Source organism: Pelobates fuscus, chromosome 4 (assembly GCF_036172605.1).
Source record: "Pelobates fuscus isolate aPelFus1 chromosome 4, aPelFus1.pri, whole genome shotgun sequence".
In the NCBI taxonomy this organism is placed as follows: Eukaryota; Metazoa; Chordata; class Amphibia; order Anura; family Pelobatidae; genus Pelobates; species Pelobates fuscus.
Genome location: NC_086320.1, coordinates 110,547,412 through 110,565,659, shown reverse-complemented (window position 1 = coordinate 110,565,659; position 18,248 = coordinate 110,547,412). Strand labels below are relative to the sequence as shown.

Genomic DNA, 18,248 nt, shown 5'->3' with positions numbered 1-18,248 from the left:
GCACCTCCCCAGCAATACTACCGTTTAATCATCTTTGATCTTCTCAGTTAATTTGTGTGCACCGGTGTCAGGGCCGGACTGGCCCACCGGGATACCGGGAAATTTCCCGGTGGGCCGTCGGCACCTGGGGCCGCATGGAGAGCTTGGATGGCGGCCGCAGGGGAAGCTCTCCTGGCGGCCGCAGGGGAAGCTCTTCTGGCGGCCGCTGGGGAAGCTCTTCTGGCGGCCGCTGGGTGAGCAGGCTGTTCTGTCTCTGCTCCCCCTCCCTCGCGCGCTAGAAAGAGACAGGCGCCGGAATATGACGTCATATTCCGGCCCCGGTCTCATTAAGCTGCGCGCGAGGGAGGGGGAGCAGAGACAGAACAGCCTGCTCCCCCAGCGGCCGCCAGAAGAGCTTCCCCTGCGGCTGCAAGAAGAGCTTCAGGAAGGCTGGCTGGGCTGGAAGGTGAGCACAGGAGGGGAGGGGGTGGGGGGTAACAAAGGTCACAGGGAGGGTAGGGGGTGGGGGGTAACAAAGGTCACAGGGAGGGGTGGGGGGTGGGGGGTAACAAAGGTCACAGGGAGGGGAGGGGGTGGGGGGTAACAAAGGGCACAGGAGGGGAGGGGGCTAAGAGGTCACAGGAAGGGGAGGGGGGGTAACAAATGGCACAGGAGGGGAGGGGACTAAGAGGTCACAGGAAGGGGAGGGGGGTAACAAATGGCACAGGAGGGGAGGGGGCTAAGAGGTCACAGGAAGGGGAGGCGGGTAACAAAGGGCACAGGAGGGGAGGGGGGGTAACAAAGGGCACAGGAGGGGAGGGGGCTAAGAGGTCACAGGAAGGGGAGAGGGGCCAAAAGATGAGCACAAAAGGGGCTGAAGAAGGTACAAGTCGGAAGGGGGGCTAAAGAGGGCACGGGATGGGCTAAAGAGGGCACAGGAAGGGAGGTGGTTAAAGAGGGCACGGTAGGGGGCTAAAGAGGGCACAGGAAGGGAGGGTGCTACATAAGGGCACAGGAGGGAAAGGGGCTAAAAAGCACACAGGAGGACAGGGGGCAAAAGAGGGCACAGAAGGGGAGGGGCACCTATCAGTCTGCCCACCCACCCACACAGGTAGCAACAAGTATGTATGTCAGTGGGAGTGTGTCTGTCTGCGTCATGCTGTGTGTGTGTCTGTCTGTGTCACGCTGTGTGTGTTTCTGTGTCATGCTGTGTGTGTGTGTGTGTCATGCTGTGTGTGTGTGTGTGTCTGTCTGTGTCATGGTGTGTGTGTCTCTGTGTCACTGTGTGTCTGTATCATGGTGTGTGTGTGTCTGTCTGTGTCATGGTGTGTGTATGTCTGTCATGGTGTGTGTGTGTGTGTTTGTAAAAATAGTGTTTTACTCACTTTTTTTTTTCCAACGTCATGCTGGTCTCTGCCTCTATGACTGAGATCATCAAGCTTGGAAGCGCCTCTAGCGACACAGGAAGCGCCTCTAGTGACCGTCTGAGTGTCTGTCACTAGAGGTGTCAGTAGGAAGCAATGTAAACACTGCCTTTTCTCTGAAAAGTCAGTGTTTAAATTCAAAAGCCTGCAGGGACAGGCTATAGACACCAGAACCACTACATTAAGCTGTGTGTGTGTGCGCCTGCTAGTGAGTTTGCTTGCTTGCATGTGTGTGTGTGTCTGCTAGTGAGTGAGCTTGTGTTTTTATGTCAATGAGCTTATGTATATTAGTGAAATTGTTTGTCTATGAGGCTGTGTATCAATGAGCTTGTGTGTGTCAGTGAGATTGTCTGTGTCTGCATGTGAGTATGCTTACTGTATAATTAAATGTTTTACTCTGAAAGGACCAATATATTATATTAGAAAAAGCAATATATATATATATATACTCAATCATCTGGGGTGGCAAGACATAGCCTTACATATTGCATGCGACAATATATGGCGCAATGACTTATGGGGCTGGCATAGATTTTTTTCCCAGGGCTGCTTTGTATCCCCAGTCCGGCCCTGACCGGTGTTAAATATTTCCCTTCACCACAATGCAAAACATGAATGTTTCTTAAAATCACATGTAATCTAATGTTATTTTCTATATAAATGATCAAATGATTTACAAATGTAAATAAAATAATTTATGCTAAAATGAAAGAGCAAAAATCTTATTAGTCCATAAAAAATATTTAATCTATAGGTTAAAAGTAAATATGAAACCAATATTGCATGAAGATATTGCTTTATTGCAGAAGTGTCCAATATGTTCCTCAAGATAATTAGTTGGATAAGAATTATTGGTAATGTAGTTAACAAAATCACAAGGGCCAATGTTTGCTACCACTGCTTTACAGCATTCTTAAAGTATTTTAATATACAGTATAATACAGTAATATACAGTAATATACTGTTTTTATTTATAATCCATGGCACACCCACCCACACTCAGTGGCGTACATACAGGGGTCGCAGGTGCGACCGGCCTGTCAGTCCAAGGGGCCCGGCCTGATGGCTATGGATTTCCAGGGGGCCCACTCATCCTGCGGCGCTTTAACAGCACGGCCGAGACCGATGAGATGAAATCAGACGCTGGGAGAAAGTGACTGCCCCAGTCACTCCTCCCAGCTATCAGACAGAGCTGCGCGAGGGGAAGAGAGGAGGGAGTCAGAGTGGGAACTCTGACTCCCATCAGGATGAGCCACCACTGGTCCCCAGGGAAGTCACCCTGCATCTAAAAGTAGGAAACAGGAGGGTGACTAAAATATTTTGTATATGTGTGTGTTAGTTTGTATGTATGTTTGTGTTTCTGTATGAATGTGTCTCTGTCTGTGTGCGTGTATGTGTGTGTGTGTGTATGTCTGTGCATGTGTGTGTTTGTATGTGTGTGTGTGTCTGTGTTTGTATGTATGTGTGTGTCTGTATATATGTGTCTCTGTGTCTGTGTGTGTTTGTATGTATGTGTGCTTGTATGTATGTGTGTTTTTTTGTATGTATGCATGTGTGTGTACAGAGGCATACATACAGGGGTCACAGCTGCGACCAGGCCTGTCACTCCGGGGGGCCAGGCCGCCCTGCAGACCCCTGCGACAGGGTGCCCGCCGCCATGTGTTGCGGCCCGGCCCGCATGGTGTAACCCATGGATCAGTTTTCGCACCGGGGCCCCATGGATCGTGTTTACGCCACTGCCCACACTCCATATTTAAATAGCAATGAGTAGGAATAGTATCTATCAATGCATCATTAATGCATCATTAAACACATAATAAAGTATTGTTAATGCACAGTTGTACAAACTCTTAACTATTCTCACTGGTCATGTTTTATTAAGGATTCCTAGCAATAACTTTGAGTAAATTGACATAATACAGATTTATTTCCATGCAACTTTTTTTTAACCAAAATGTTAATTTTTTTCAAGGGGTTTTCAGCGTACCTTTATATTTGCCATCTATGTTTACTGGGAAATGGATGTATGGAAGGATCATCTGCAAATTCTGGAAAATAATGGATTATTCATTGTGTGTGGCTTCAGTGTTTAATATTGTCCTTATCAGCTATGACAGGTTTCTTTATGTAACCAAAGCTGTAAGTAATTAAAATAAATAAATAATGCACATAAAAAAAAGAATGAACTCACTTAGACTCTATAGACCAGCTGAGGGGAATTATTAATGGAATCCGTATTACATAAGTGAACCATGTGGGAAGTCTGTAGAAAGAAACATTTTGTCAATGTGTAATATTTATCAGATTTTGAACATACAGAAATTGTTACACGCACAGTATCTGCAAACATTATCAGCCATGGTGGAATGCCATCGCAGACTACCAAACAGATAGAACATAGTTTCCAAGTGACACTTATCTGAACTTCTTGCAGTCGGAAAATAGACAGAAGAAAAAGAGAGGCGTATGTTGAAAAAAATAAACCAAGATGAGGAAAAGACGGAACAAGGCAAAAAAAATAGAAAACAATGAGTTAGATGGAGTGGAGGGGGAAGAATGGAAAAAAGAGAAAAGGAGTGGGAAGAACGGGAAATCTTGAGTTTTGGACGTAACATGTCTGCAACTCCCAGCAGTAATAGCAGCACAATCTCAACACAGTGGAGTGGATCATCTGTATTTTGGGCTTTTGGCAGTTTGGTGTTTGCACGTGTTACAGGCAGCGGTGGAACTACCACTGGTGGATACTGGTGTGGCCGCACTGGGGCCCACCTCCTGTGGGGGGTTACGCCCACGCATTTAGTCCACACAATCAGAAATGCTGAGCACAGGCCTGGCACTTTGAAAGTGTGACCGAGCCCCTGTGATATAGGCAGCACTGTGATTAAGTAAGAGCATGTCACTTCTGCCAAGATACAAGTAGAACCCAAGCAGAAGGATAAGAAGGAGGCGTCACAGACAAGGTAAAGAAACAAGGAGAGAGCTGCTCCAGACCCCACACTCCCATCAGCCAGCAGCAGGATCACCCTCTTCTACACAAAAGGTATGCTAAAAGGAGGGTGGTTGCAAATATAAAACTTACAGGTTCCAGGGCTTCCTACTGGAGCCGATGCAATTTCCATTCATTGGCAGAGAGCAGCAGCAATCTACTTTCAGCCAATGAATGGCACAGTGTGCATGGAAATTTGCACACAATTCAGATTCACTTTTGAGCACAGCTTGATAGTAACTTGGATAGGGAAGACATAAATTAAAATGATCGTCTTTTAGAAACCTGATTACGTCAAAATGTATTTTATATCTGATTTCCTATTTGCTTGATTCTACATGGATGCAGGCGATATAGTTCTATAGATATGCTCACCTCTGGCTTGTCAGGCGTCTTTGATCTACTCTCATAGCGATATTAGAAAGTCTACTTGGTGAGCGACTGTCTGCATATGTAATTATTCTCCCACCGGTATCCTTATGCTGCCAGAATCAGCAGTGATGGATGCACAACCCAATCCGTTTTGTTTAGCAGTATCTTATCTATTTGCTGTATGTGTTAATATATTTTTTTGTAAGGTGATTGTGCATAGTTTAGATTACCTACTAGTGCTGCTGGCTGATGACGGCCTCATGACCCTACCCGAGATAGCGTTACACCACCAAAGAAATTACATGCCATACGTGCAACATTGAAAAGAGAAACACTGCACATACAGACTCTGGACAACATTACAATCTACAATGACATGTTTTAACAGTTCAGCTTTATATGGTAAAACATTTATACCCAAATCATGAAAAATGTTGAGTTATATGCTCATGTTATGATTAACAGCTTGCTAGCAACTTGGAAAGAGTTTCTTAGTCGTGGCACATACCTACAAATGCTACCAAGATAGAACTATTCAAATGCTTACACATGGTCGTAACTAGGAACCACCGATTCCGGTCCATGAATCAAAGAGTGGCCCCCCTCATCACCCTTTTTTTCTCCTCATCTAAGTAATGTAGATAAGTGGAATGTATGTTGTGGCTGAGTGTGATTGTGTGGTGGTTGGCTGAGTGTTATTGTTTATTGGGTTTGACTGTGTGCGAGTGTGGAGTTACTGGGCCTGCTAGGGTACACTAACCCAAGCAGAGCTGGATCATCAGTATCTATAAGAGAAGGATTTTATATGTTAAACAATATAAAGCAGCAGTATTGGAGCAATATACACTGCTCAAAAAATAAAGGGAACACAGGACCGCTACCTCCTCCTTTGTGCAAGGAGGAACAGGAGGAGCTCTGCCAGAGCCCTGCAAAATGACTTCCTGCAGGCCACAAATGTGCATGTGTCTGCTCAAACGGTCAGAAACAGACTCCATGAGGGTGGTATGAGGGCCCGACGTCCACAGGTGGGGGTTGTGCTTACAGCCCTACACCGTGCAGGGCGTTTGGCATTTGCCAGAGAACACCAAGATTGGCAAATTCGCCACTGGCGCCCTGTGCTCTTCACAGATGAAAGCAGGTTCACACTGAGCACATGTGACAGACGTGACAGAGTCTGGAGACGCTGTGGAGAATGTTCTGCTGCCTGCAACATCCTCCAGCATGACCGGTTTGGCAGTGGGTCAGTAATGGTGTGGGGTGGCATTTCTTTGGGAGGCCGCACAGCCCTCCATGTGCTCGCCAGAAGTAGCCTGACTGCCATTAGGTACCGAGATGAGATCCTCAGACCCCTTGTTAGACCATATGCTGGTGCGGTTGCCCTGGGTTCCTCCTAATGTAAGACAATGCTAGACCTCATGTGGCTGGAGTGTGTCAGCAGTTCCTTCAAGATGAAGGCATTATGCTATGGACTGGCCCGCCCATTCCCCAGACCTGAATCCAATTGAGCACATCTGGGACATCATGTCTCACTCCATCCACCAATGCCACGTTGCACCACAGACTGTCCAGGAGCTGGCAGATGCTTTAGTCCAGGTCTGGGAGGAGATCCCTCAGGAGACCATCCGCCACCTCATAAGGAGCATGCACAGGCATTGTAGGGAGGTCATACAGGCACGTGGAGGCCACACACACTACTGAGCCTCATTTTGTCTTGTTTTAAGGATATTACATCAAAGTTGGATCAGCCTGTAGTGTGATTTTCCACTTTAATTTTGAGTGTGACTCCAAATCCAGACCTCCATGATTTGAAAAGTTTGATTTCCATTTTTTAGTTTTTGTGTGATTTTGTTGTCAGCACATTCAACTATGTAAATAATAAAGTATTTCAGAAGAATATTTAATTCATTCAGATCTAGGATGTGTTATTTTTGTGTTCCCTTTAATTTTTTGAGCAGTGTAAGCTGGGAGTCTGCAACGGGTTCTGCTCCAGTATAAACATTAAATACAAGCAAGCCAAAAAAAAATAAAAAAAATATTGACATTCAGCCATATATTATTTATTGTAGTTGTTCTGGTGATTATAGTTTGTCCCTGCAGGATTTCCTCTGTAAACACAATTTTTTCAGAGAAAAGACAATGTTTACATTGCAGTCTAGGGACACCTCCACAGGTCACTCCTCAGATGGCTACCAGAGATGCTTCCTGCGGCAGTGCTGCACAGCACTGAAATTCAGCGGCTCCACCCTCTGCATGGAGACACAGAACTTTTCTCATAGAGATCCATTGATTCAATTCATCTCTATTAGACGTTGCTGATTGGCCAAGGTGGTGATTGGCTCTTCCCTTGACTCGCCTCCTTGGAAATCTCAGCCAATCCAATGCTTTCCAATGTGAAGACAGAGAATTGACAGAGTAATAGCAGAGAATTTTAATCGATTGATATATCCAATAAAATATTTGATTATGAGAAAACTTGCAAAAGTGCTGTGACCTTCTCGCACCATGGGAGGCAGAATCAGTTTAATTACAATGGCAATTATTTACATAGTGCCAACATATTCTGCAGCACTTTACAATAGGTAAACAAAACAAACACTAAACTCTAATAAAATGTGATTGACATACTGGAATAGTAGACGAACACAGACCTGCCCAAACATGCTTGCACTCTAAAAGGATAAAGGACAAATAGACAAAGTTAATCAAGTGATCAGTATGTACCTGATGGATATGGGGAGGGGGAGGGGGTAGAATGGAAGGACCACAGTAGGTGGGAGTAAGGTATAAGGAGTTAAGGGGAGAGCTGGTAGGTTTTTAGGGATTTTTTTGAAGGTCTGCAGAGACTGGGAGAGTCAAATGTACCACGAGAGGGCATTCCATAAGTAGCGGGCTACTCTAGAGAGGTCATGAAGGCAGGAGTCTGGGATACAGGTGCAAGGATAAGCCAGTAACAGGTCATCGGCAGAGCGAAGAGGCTGGGCTGGAGCATATCTGCTAAGGAGTGAGAAGATGTAAGCAGGGTCACAGTTATACATATATTTGTAAGTAAGCATGAGAATTTTGAACCAAATCCTAAATAAACCTGGAAACTAGGGTACAGACTAACAGAGTGGTTAGGTGTGAGAGACCTGGTAGAGGTGTTAATTACAGATGATTGCAATAATTAAGGTGGGAAATAACAAGACCATCTTAATTATTTTCCACCTTAATTAGAGAATTACAATAATTAAAGTGGGAAATATCGAGACCATCTTAGTTATGTCCTGAGTTAGAAAGCAGCAAATGCAAGAAATGTTATTAAGGTGACATTAATAGGATTTGGTGATTTTTTATGTAGCTGTGAAGGAGAGGCCTGAGTCAAAGAGCACACCAAGTCAGGATAGAGGTTATGATAGCTCAGTTGACCTAAAGATATAGTCAATGAGTGACACGTTCGCAATGGCAAATACAATATGGGCTTTACCTGGATGAAGGCAAAACCTCTTCCTAGAGCACATGTCAAAGGACACATAACTTCAGATGACACTGATACAGAAAGTTATAAAATGTTTTTTGTAGTTATGGGGAATATAGAATATCCTTCTATGATTAATTTACAAACTAGAACATTTTATAATTGCACAAAGTATTTCCCTCTTCTGTATATTTTAAGAATTGACTATGATTTACAAAACAACCATACATTTTTGTCTTTTTGCTTAGGTTTTGTATCGTTCTCAACAAAACGGGAACAGACAGACTATTCTTAAAATGGCCACTGTTTGATTTTTTCATTCCTATTGTATAGTCCAGCTGTACTACTCTGGGACACAATTACTGGAGGAAATAATAACTCTGGTAGCATTTGTAAACCCGATTTTGCGGACGCCTGGTATTTTAACTTAGCAGCTTCAGTTTTTGATTTTATACTTCCTCTCATAAGCATTTCGTTCTTCAATCTGAGTATCTACTGGAACATTAAAAACGCAGTAGAAAGAAGGCACATTCTTTTATACCCAATCCGTTAAATGATATTCAGAAAAGTCTGTACATCATTGCAAACAAGATAATTTGTTTTGCTCCACCATTGAAACAGAATGAAGAAGACAGAGCACCTGCAAGGAAGAAAATCAAGAAACATTTAAGAAATAATTTTCAAAATGATAGATTGTCTTCTTCAACCAACAGCGCATTGAATACCTATAATGTTCAAATCATTCCGCTTTCTCGAGACAAGAAAGCTGCTAAATCCCTTTTTCTCTTGGTGTGTGTTTTTGTAATTTGTTGGGCTCCAAACACATTTGTGATAACTGTAGGTAAGGTCTGTAATGGCTATTGTATTCATTCCTACTGGTTTGAAATCACATTATGGATGATATACATTAACTCTGCGATTAACCCTATCCTTTATCCTTTGTGTCATAAATATTTTAGAAATGCTTTCATCATAATGTTCAAAATGTGTCTAAGGAAAATGAACTAACAATCTAATTAAACGTTTACCACGCTGTAAATAGAACAAATGTATGTGTGTTCAAATAGAAGTATGCCGAAAAATACATGTATTTCACTAGATGTTTTAAAAATCTATCTAAAATGATAAAACATATATACAGTGAGGGAAAAAAGTATTTGATCCCCTGCTGATTTTAAGCGTTTGCCTACTGACAAAGAAATCAGTCTATAGTTTTAATGGTAGGTGTATTTTAACAGTGAGAGACAGAATAACAAAAAAAGAAATACATAAAAACACATTTTAAAAAAGTTCTAAATTGATTTGCATGTCAATGAGTAAAATAAGTATTTGACCCCTTCAACTTAGTACTTGGTGGAAAACCCCTTTTTGGCAATCACAGAGGTCAGACGTTTCTTGTAGTTGGCCACCAGGTTTGCGCACATCTCAGGAGGGATTTTGTCCCACTCCTCTTTGCAGATCCTCTCTAAGTCATTAAGGTTTCAAGGTTGACGTTTGGAAACTCGAACATTCAGCTCCCTCCACAGATTTTCTATGGGATTAAGGTCTAGATACTGGCTAGGCCACTCCAGGACCATAATGTGCTTCTTCTTGAGCCACTCCTTTGTTGCCTTGACTGTGTGTTTTGGGTCATTGTCATGCTGGCATACCCATCCACAACCCATTTTCAATGCCCTGGCTGAGGAAAGGAGGTTCTCATTTAATATTTGACAGCACATGGACCCGTCCATCATTCAGTTGTCCTGTCCCCTTAGCAGAAAAACACCCCCAAAACATAATGTTTCCACCTCCATGTTTGACGGTGGGGATGGTGTTCTTGGGGTCATAGGCAGCATTCCTCCTCCTCCAAAGACCTCAATTTTGGTCTAATCTGATCACAACACTTTCACCCAGTTCTCCTCTGAATCATTCAGATGTTTATTGGCAAACTTCAGACGGGCCTGTACATGTGCTTTCTTGAACAGGGGGACCTTGAGGGCACTGCAAGATTTCAGTCCTTCACGGTGTAGTGTGTTACCAATTGTTTTCTTGCTGACTATGGTTCCAGCTGCTTTGAGATCATTAACAAGATCCTCCAGTGTAGTTCTAGGCTGATTTCTCACCATTCTCATGATCATTGAAACTCCACGAGGTGAGATCTTGCATGGACCACCAGACCGAGGAAGACTGACAGCTATTTTGTTTCTTCCATTTGCCAATAATCGCACCAACTGTTGTCACCATCTCACCAACCTGCTTGGCGATGGTCTTGTAGCCCATTCCGGCCTTGTGTAGGTCTACAATCTTTTCCCTGACATCCTTGGACAGCTCTTTGGTCTTGGCCATGGTGGAGAGTTTGGAATCTGATTGACTGATTGCTTCTGTGGACAGGTGTCTTTTATACAGGTAACGAGATGAGATTGGGAGCACTCCCTTTAAGAGAGTGCTCCTAATCTTAGCTCGTTACCTGTATAAAAGACACCTGGGAGTCAGAAATCTTGCTGATTGATAGGGGATCAAATGCTTATTGCACTCATTGACATGCAAATCAATTTATAACTTTTTGACATGTGTTTTTCTGGATTTTTTATTTTGTTATTCTGTCTCTCACTGTTAAAATACACCTACCAATAAAATTATAGACTGATAATTTCTTTGTCAGTGGACAAACATTCAAAATCAGCAGGGGTTCAAATACTTTTTTTCCCTCACTGAATTTTTTTTTTTTTTAAATTAAGAACATCAAGAACTTACTTGACTTATATAAATTTGGCAAAATGTATTCTTACATTTTATCTTTATTATGTTATTACTAAGTGCCTTAATAATATCACTAGCAATAACAATTACTTTAATGGTTACTACAACCATAATGTAGTAGTCATGATTGTAGGAGTACTGTGTTGCTGTTCTCTCATAATGGGAAAAACTGTTTTGCAACAGTTTGCCTTCGTAGCTGAATCCCACCGGTTGCCGGGTCTTCTATGTAGGCAGGTTTATGACTTCAAAAGCACTCCAAGCACCATAACTACTAAATGGAAACCTTCCAAGGTAAGTAGTCAAACCATTTGAAAAACAGTTTGACAACTTACTTCATATTTAGGGCCCTGACAAGTTAGATTATTGTGAGCATGCCACCGGCCATTGTACCGGGTGCTCGGAAGCACTTCCATTGTTGCTCACTAGCGCCCGGTAGAACACAGGTCCGGCAGCATAAAGATCAGTCCGCTCAGCCAGGCCCCCCCTCCCAGGCATGCATTGTGGCAGCACGCGGGTGCTTCAATTCCTCGCTCCTGACCCTTCCCCTGAAAGTGGGGAGAAGTGGGTGAGAGCATAATGTGCAGAAAAAGAGAAGCCAGGCACAGGGAATAAAGGTAAGGTATGTCAGAGAATGTGTGTTAGTCTGCTTCAGTCAATATGTTTATGTCAATGTGTCTGTCTGTATGAGTCAGTGTCAATCTGTATGGGTCAGTGTGTATCTGTATGGGTCAGTGTGTCTCTCTGTATGGGTCAGTGTGTCTGTATGGGTCAGAGTGTGTCTGTAGGGGTCAGTGTGTCTGTATGGGTCAGTGTGTGTTTGTATGGGTCAGTGTGTGTCTGTATGGGTCAGTGTGTGTGTCTGTATGGGTCATTGGGTGTGTCTGCATGGGTCAGTGTGTGTATATGAGTCTGTGTGCATCAGTCTACATGGGTTAGTGCGTGTGTGTTAGTTTGCATGGTCAGTGTGTGTGTGTGTTAGTCTGCATGATTGGGTGAAGAAAATGGGGCGGCACATTTGTTTTCGCCTTGGGTGCCAAAAATGCTTGCACTGGCCCTGCTCATACTGGTCACATCCTTTCAGACAATTAACTGTCACTGCACTGCAGGGTTTAGCTTTAGGGGAGCTAATGTAAGCAGGAGCTTCCGGGTCACCTGGAGGCTGTGAATAGTGCCTGGCAGACTGCAGAAAAGTTGTAAAATTGTTTGCATTAATAAAATATAAGAAGTATTAATGGATTCATTATTTTTAAGTGTAAATGTAGAAGACAGTCGTATAACCCCCGCTCCCCCTCCCCCGCCCGCTAAATAGAATATGTTCTTAAAAGCTAAGTGCTCTGTGTCATTTTACACAGCGTGGGAAAGTTCTTTGGAATTTTCCCAAATTGTGTAAAATGACAAAGAGCACTCTGATTGGCTTAAACCAGCCAACCAGAGTGTTCTTAGCCTAATTGCAGGGCGTGGCAAGGCTTTATAAGCCTTCCCCCACCCTGCAGAGCTCAGTCTGCGCGGAGCCCTCCATGGGTGAAGATGGATTATTTTTTTTTGCGCTCGTTTTTTTTTTTTTTCAAATTGCATCGGTTCTTATGGCTTTTTATTTGTCCTTTTTGGGGCTGAAACAAGAATATTTTAGAAAAAAGAAGACGTTAAATGGTAAGTTTAATTTTTCTTTACAGGTTAGTTATTTTACTCCCCCCTTACTATTTTTTAGGGTGAGGGGGGTAGGTAGGGGGTAACTTTTTTGGGGGTGGGGGGGTGGGTGACTAGGGGCTTGGGGACCCCTAGTCACCTTTGATTGGGGGGGGGGGATTTTTATTTAGGGCCCCCATCCACCACTCAGGGGTGGGGGCCAGGGGGGGAGGACAGTAGGTCCCCCTTATTATTTTTATGGCCCCCACCCACCGCGCAGGGTTGGGGGCCGGAGTGGGGAGGGCAGTAGGTCCCCCCCTCATTATTTTTATGGCCCCCATCCACCGCGCAGGGGTGGGGGCTGGTGGGGAGGACAGTAGGTCCCCCTCCTCATTATTTTTATGGTCCCCACCGCGCAGGGGTAGGGGGAGGACAGTAGGTCCTCCACCCATTGTGATTTATGGCCCGACCCACCGCGCAGGGGTGGGGGCCTGGGGGGAGGACAGTAGGTCCCCCCTCATTATTTTTATGGCCCCCACCCAACACTCACGGGTGGGGGCGGGGGGAAGGACAGTAGGTCCCCCCAACCCTTTGTGATTTATGGCCCCCACCCACCGCGCAGGGGTGGGGGCTGGGGGGAGGACAGTAGGTCCCCCCTCATTATTTTTATGGCCCCCACCCACCACGCAGGGGTGGGGGCGGGGGGAGGACAGTAGGTCGCCCCCCAGTGTGTATCAGGGTCCCTGAGGACAGGTGTCAATTCATATCTGCCAAGTGACCCTATATAGGGGGAACAGTCCCTATTCTGCTCTGTGTCAGTGTGTATCAGGGTCTCTGAGGACAAGTGCCAATCCATATCTGCCAAGTGACCCTATATAGGGGGAGCAGTCCCTATTCTGCTCTGTGTCAGTGTGTATCAGGGTCTCTGAGGACAGGTGTCAATCCATATCTGTCAAGTGACCCTATGTAGGAGGAACAGTTCCTATTCTGCTCTGTATCAGTGTGTATCAGGGATCCTTAGGATAGGTGTCAATCCATATCTGCCAAGTGACCCTATGTAGGGGGAACAGTCCCTATTCTGCTCTGTTTCAGTGTGTATCAGGGATCCTTAGGATAGGTGTCAATCCATATCTGCCAAGTGACCCTATGTAGGGGGAACAGTCCCTATTCTGCTCTGTGTCAGTGTGTATCAGGGTCCCTGAGGACAGGTGTCAATCCATATCTGCCAAGTGACCCCATGTAGGGGGAACAGTCCCTATTCTGCTCTGTGTCAATGTGTATCAGGGTCCCTGAGGACAGGTGTCAATCCATATCTGCCAAGTGACCCTATGTAGGGGGAACAGTCCCTATTCTGCTCTGTGTCAGTGTGTATCAGGGTCTCTGAGGACAGGTGTCAATCCATATCTGCCAAGTGACCCCATGTAGGGGGAACAGTCCCTATTCTGCTCTGTGTCAGTGTGTATCAGGGTCCCTGAGGACAGGTGTCAATCCATATCTTCCAAGTGACCCTATGTAGGGGGAACAGTCCCTATTCTGCTCTGTGTCAGTGTGTATCAGGGTCTCTGAGGACAGGTGTCAATCCATATCTGCCAAGTGACCCTATGTAGGGGGAACAGTCTCTATTCTGCTCTGTGTCAGTGTGTATCAGGGATCCTTACGATAGGTGTCAATCCATATCTGCCAAGTGACCCTATGTAGGGGGAACAGTTCCTATTCTGCTCTGTGTCAGTGTGTATCAGGGTGTCTGAGGACAGGTGTCAATCCATATATCAAGGTGTCAATATGTCATATGTCAGGTGTCAATCCATATCCATTGTGATTTAGGCCCTTTATGGATTAAAACCAGACTCTGCATCAACTATGTAATTTTCCATGGGAGTTTTGCCATGGATCCCACTCTGGCATGCCACAACCCAGGTGTTAGTCCCCTAGAAACAACTTTTCCATCACTATTGTGGCCATAAAGAGTCCCTGTGGGTTTTAAAATTCACCTGCCCATTGAAGTCTATGGCGGTTCGCCCGGTTCGCCGGTTCGCGAACGTTTGCGGAAGTTCGCGTTTGCGAACTGAAAATTTTATGTTCGCGACATCCCTACTCTTAACAATATGCCCTCATATTCCTTATCTCCCTCTTCCACCCCCATCTTCCTTCCCAGTTCTCTCCCTTTTTCAGTTATATGCCCCCTGTTTAAACCATTTCATTATTTCATCCACTGAATCATAATATTCAGTCTTCCCCTCCATCATTACTATTAACCTGGTTGGGAACCCCTATCTATATTTTATATTTTTTTTCCTCAGAATTGCAATTGCTGGCATGAATTGTTTTCTTGTTTTTCTTGTCTGGAAGGAGAGGTCTGGAATTTTTTTATATATTTAAATTTCCCTTCTTTTATTGTACTTTGTCTTGCTGCTCGTAGTATTTTTTCTTTAAAAAGTGGGAGCCGCTTCTGGTATATTTATGGACTTAACTGTTCTATGGTATCTTTCCAGGAAATCTTTTTACTCTATTCAGCCAGGGCAAATACTTTTAGTTCTTTGTAATCTAATTTTCAATTATAACATGACAGAATAAAAAATGTTAAGGGTATATATTTTTTGAGGGATTATGCTTGCCTATCCCCTCTTCTCCTTCTCCTTAATTCAGTACTCTTGGCACCTAGGACCTCGATAGTAGGTCTGCTATCAGGAGTTAAAAATCAGGCAGAGCTCTCCTCCCAGACTTTGCTCGTCTGTTTGTATGAAAATCTCCCTTTTCGAGCACTTCAATCCCTTTCACAGCACACAGCTACAATTTTCTGGTCCGAGTTTCACTCTCCTCTCTGCTTTATCCACGCCACAATGCTCCTCTGTGTTCGGGTTCCGGACCCAGGTTTAGCGGGAAAGCTGCCTCGGCTCAGCTCATCGACACGGCGTGTGTGTTCACAGCGTCACGTCACATCTGCATCATGTCCCACCTGTCTATGTTGCAGTGAAAACAGCTCCTTCTGGCAATTTAATACACTACCCCTCTCCCTCCACAAAGTTAATACACTGCCCTCCCCCCAACTTAACACACTGCCCCCCTACCAACACTCTAATACACTGCCTGCCTCTCCCACCACATTAATACACTGCCTTCTACCTCACCCTATTTAATACACTGCCCTATCACTAACCCAAATTAATACACTGACCCGTCCCCCAAAGTAATACATGGTCCTCTCCCTCCCCCAATTTAATACACTTCCCCTCCCCCATTTTAATACACTGCCTCTCTTCCTCCACAAAGTTAATACACTGCCCTCCCCCCAACTTAACACACTGCCCCCCTACCAACACTCTAATACACTGCCTGCCTCTCCCACCACATTAATACACTGCCCACTACCTCACCCTATTTAATACACTGCCCTATCACTAACCCAAATTAATACACTGACCCGTAACCCAAAGTCATACATGGTCCTCTCCCTCCCCCAATTTAATACACTTCCCCCTCCCCCATTTTAATACACTGCCTCTCTTCCTCCACAAAGTTAATACACTGCCCTCCCCCCAATTTAACACACTGCCCCCTACCACCGCTCTAATACACTGCCTGCCTCTCCCACCACTTTAATACACTGCCCACTACCTCACCCAAGTTAATACACTTCCCCATCTTTAACCCAAATTAATACTCTGACCCCTCCCCCAAATTAATACATGGCCCTCTCCCTCCCCCAATTTAATACACTTCCCTCTCCTCCATTTTAATACACTGCCTCCCCTTTCACCACTCTAATACACTGCCCCCTCCTTCCCCAATTTAATACACTGTCCCCTCCCTCCCCCAAATTGAAACACGGGCCCTCACCCCAATGTAACACACTGCCCCCCTCCCACCACTCAAATACACTGCCCCTTTCCCTCCCTTCCCCACATTAATACACTGCCTTCCCCAACTTAACACTTTGCCCCCTCCCACCATTTTAATACACAGCCTCCCCCTAACAGCACTCTAATACATTACCCACTTCCTCACCTAATATAACACATTGCCCCCTACATCCCATAAATTAATACACAGCCCCCTCCCTCCCTCAAATGAATACACTGCCCCCTCACCCCAAATTAATACACTGTCCCCTCCCTCAAATTAATACACTGCCCTCCCTCTCCAATTTAATACACTGCCCTCCTCCCTCCCCCAAATTAATACACTGCCCCCCCTCCCCAAAATGAATACACTGCCCCCTCCCCAATTTAACAACTACACAGGAAAATCCCCCAAGTTCGTTCTCCTACGTTAAGATGAGCTGCCCGTCCTCCATTTCCAGTCCTGCTCTTCTCTGCTCAAGCTCTTCTCTGCTCAAGCAGGCCAGATGCTCCTCTGGCACTGCGAGCAGGAGGGATGGGAGAGTGGCTGGCCTGCTCTGCAGACAGATAGATACTCTGCCCTCTTGCAGCCATGGGAGGGAAGACAAGGATCAGATAGGAAAGATCTTTCCTGTCTTGCAGCTGGTTGCAGCCACAGCACAAAGCGGCCCCAGTGCAGGCAAATCACAAATATATGCACTGTGTGCTGCAAGTTTGACATGCTTGCTGTAGAGGGATGTGTTTTCTCTAGCATCTAACACAACAGAAGAAGAGCTAGACCAAAGCCCATTAATGTCCCTATTCAATATTTTCCCTTGCATCTGCCTAAAAATCTGAGAAAAAAATTATGCTTTATATTTTTGGCCATGAAAAAAAGGCATAGTCACGAACTGGAATATTGGAAAGATCCCCACCCTGGCTGGAGTAATTCATATTCTAGGGGAAATAAAGATGTGGGAATCGATGTCACACAGACAAAATAATAGACTTCCGAATCCGATATATTATAAAATATGGAAACCACTGACTGTCGATTAGGGCAAGCAGTAGAACTGACCAGTGTGGACTATGCCAGTACTTTGGTTTGGTTTACTTAGAAAATTATGTTATTGCACATTGTTTTTTGTGTGCATTTTAAGTACCATAGCTGTATTATTTATTCACCCCTTTCACTCTTTTTGCTTTTCTTTTTTACTTTTCATACTGCCAAACGCACTGTCTAGCAATTTCAGAATTTTAGTATGGAGAGAGAGACTCTTACTATGTACACTACTACTGCCGTGGATGTCTCATGAGGACTGGAATGTACTCCTAAAATATTAAAGTCACAATGTCCTTTAAAACTGCTATATAATATGAGAAATGTGGAAATTACGGTTGAACACACGCACAGCAGAAATGGCAACATTGCTTGTGTCCTTAAGTACCAAACAAGAAAACTGAAACTGGGGGGTTAAGTGAACACTATTGGAAAACAGTTATAATGACTCTAGGGGAACAGTAAATTAAAATTAGAGGCATGGCTGCAACTGGGAACACAGCTGCTGGATTTCACTTTGTTTATATTAATTTCATTGTGCACAGTAGCCCGACAAAAGCTCCACCCCAAACACAGGAGAATAAAAAAGGTGTTCACGCAGAGATTTTATTATAATACAACTGAAACATTGAAACATACAATTAACTCTTAATTTGTTTTATAGTTTAGTACAGGAATGATCTCATATGAAAAATAAGCTATATATATATATATATATATATTCAAAAACATATTCAAACCTCTCCAGCATGTCAAATGATCAGGTACACCTGGTCACATAACATATGAC

General features: G+C 44.4%; 1 pseudogene; it reads left to right on the top strand.

Moving 5' to 3' along the window:
- The window catches only part of LOC134609358 (histamine H3 receptor-like), a 28,653-nt pseudogene extending 10,498 nt beyond the window's left edge, over nucleotides 1–18,155 (top strand).
- The last annotated feature ends 93 nt before the right edge of the window (nucleotides 18,156–18,248 follow it).